Genomic DNA, 2,489 nt, shown 5'->3' with positions numbered 1-2,489 from the left:
ATGCTCTTGTCTCTTTGCATGTTTCGGTGACAAACATGGAGGAAAATGACCATTCCTACTATTGATCCTTAAGACTAATAACCAATAGAAGACTGTTGAGAGGCTATGAACGATGCAAAGGGTAGGTAGGCCTGAACCATTATCCCTGCATTAGACACTGAACATCCTCCTATTGACTGCTAAAGGGCAAAGCAAGGGACAACGGATGGTTCTTGTAGAGTTGAGTTTGATTTCTCTTCTTGACATTTGACTGCAAATTTTCCTTTAGTGTGTGAGGGAGAGGAGGCAAGGGCAGTGCCAAGGATACCAAATAGCAAGCTAGGGTAGTAGCTGCTACTCCTGGTGACTCCCAATAGACATCTGTGTATATATTCCTAAGCACACTGCAGCTTGCCTAATTCTTGTGCTAGGACATTGGGAGCATGATATTCTTTTACGGAAGAAGACATGTCTATTGGTTTGATGTTGACTCTCCTTTCATAGGAAAGAGTTTCTTTTTTATTCCTATGCAGATAGAGAACTGCACTAATCAGGAGTAATGCTTATCAAATAAAGTAAAACAGTAAGCCATTAAGTTCAAAGGATTCTAGGCAATGGCAGACTTGGCAGACAATGTTTTACTTTCCAATAAATTCTTTTCACTTTTATGAAAGGCTTTTAAAGTGGTTCTATCCACTCTAAGGCCATTCAGTTTAGCAAAAGTCTGGTCCATATACGCATGATGAAGTAGTGTCTGTACAGGGTCAAAGGCAAAGATTACAGTCGGTGACTGTCTGGAGGAGTAGCTGGGTTCTGAGAGTGGAAGTGGACTGTTACTGGATCATAAATCTAAGTAAATTTGTATTGGGTCAAAGTTTAGATTCAAATATTCCCATGTTCATGCTGTTGAGCCAGGTTTGACTAGCTGTTGCTTGGTGTTCCTGGCAAATAGAAGTGATTCTTTTGTAGATTTACCAATATTTTCTGTTGAATTTGCACACAAAAATGGCACAAATCAGTGCAAAATGTTTATTTGTAATTACGTTCAGGGGTAAAACCTGTTTTGTGTAAGAATAGTGCCTGAAAGTAAAGCAATGCACAGATTTGTGCTGCTTTGTATTACTGTGCTTCAAAGTGGATTGCATGGGTGGTACATGGGTGTTCCTGTGCAACCACACATAGGTTTTGATTCAAAACTATAGCTATTAACATTAGTAGACAAGGTTTTGTACTAAACAATCATGCTTCTTTGAAGTAGGAGTTAAAAATAAAAAATTATTTTAATTCTCCAAACGTTTCCAACGGTGCATGTGTGTTGCACTGTACAGCATACAACCAACTGGAAAAAGTTTGTATAAGCAGAGTATTTTTTACTGGAAAGGTATCTTTCTAAGGAGCTATTAGAAATGGGGGTCTATAGCTGGCAAGGGCTTGCACCTTTGTCCAAATAGGGACCCTTCTTCCTAGTCAGGGTAAGGGGGTTACACTCCTAATATAACCCCTGCTCACCCCCTTGGTAGTTTGGCACGAGCAGTCAGGCTTATCTTAGAGGCAGTATGTAAAACATTTGCACATAACCAACAGTAATACAGTGTAAGCACTACAAAAGGACACCACACCAGTTTGGAAAAATATCCAATATTTATTTATATTTATGACAAGACCAAAACGATAAAAATCCACAATACAGTACTTAACAATCTTCAGTTATCAAAATAACCTTGTAAAACAGTTCCTTGATGTCGATAGCTGCTTCCGGGGCTGTCACGGCGTCGTGAGCAAACAAATCCAAACAGTTCTGGCTGTCCTCGGCGTCGCGGGCCAGCTACGGTGTCGGGAAGACCCGCAAACAGTACCTTTCAGAAATGCAGGGCGTCGATGACCTCTCATTGTGCTTCCGAACACACGTCGTCCGCAGGCGTGGGTTCCGGAGGTCGGTGCAGGAGTCGTCGGGGCCCTCAAAGTCACACGCGTTGCAGATCGAACTCCTCTGTGCTGAAGTCAGGAGCGCTGGCGTCAGCAGGCGTCGGGTGCTGCAGTGCGAAGTGTAGTGGTGCGGCTTGCGGTGCCCTCAGGTCGCAGTGCGAGCAACGGCTCGGTGGCAGCGTCAGATGGCGTCGTCGGTGAGACCAGGGTCGCGGTGTGAGATGAAGGCGGTGCTCGTCACGGTGCAAGTAGCAGCGTCATCGTTGCTGAAGAGCTGTCGTCGGCTGACGAACTGGAGTCGATGGCACCGGCGTTGGTAGGCCAAGGCTGCGGTGTGGGATGAGGGCGGTGCGTTGTGTAACTTTACGAGCGGTGCCCTCAAACCACGGTGCAAGCAGCGGCATTGATTCCGGCGTGGAGCGGCGTCATTGGGGATACCAAGGCGTCGTCGTGAAGTGAGGCAGTGAGGAGTGCGGTGCCCACAGGTCGCGATGCGAGCAGCGGCTCGGTGGCGGCATCAGCAGGCGTTGTTGGTGAGACCAGGGACGTGGTGCGGAGGTGCCCTCTGCTGTGCCTTCAGGACA

Source organism: Triturus cristatus, chromosome 3_1 (assembly GCF_964204655.1).
Source record: "Triturus cristatus chromosome 3_1, aTriCri1.1, whole genome shotgun sequence".
Lineage (NCBI taxonomy): Eukaryota > Metazoa > Chordata > Amphibia > Caudata > Salamandridae > Triturus > Triturus cristatus.
This window is presented reverse-complemented; position numbering follows the sequence as displayed.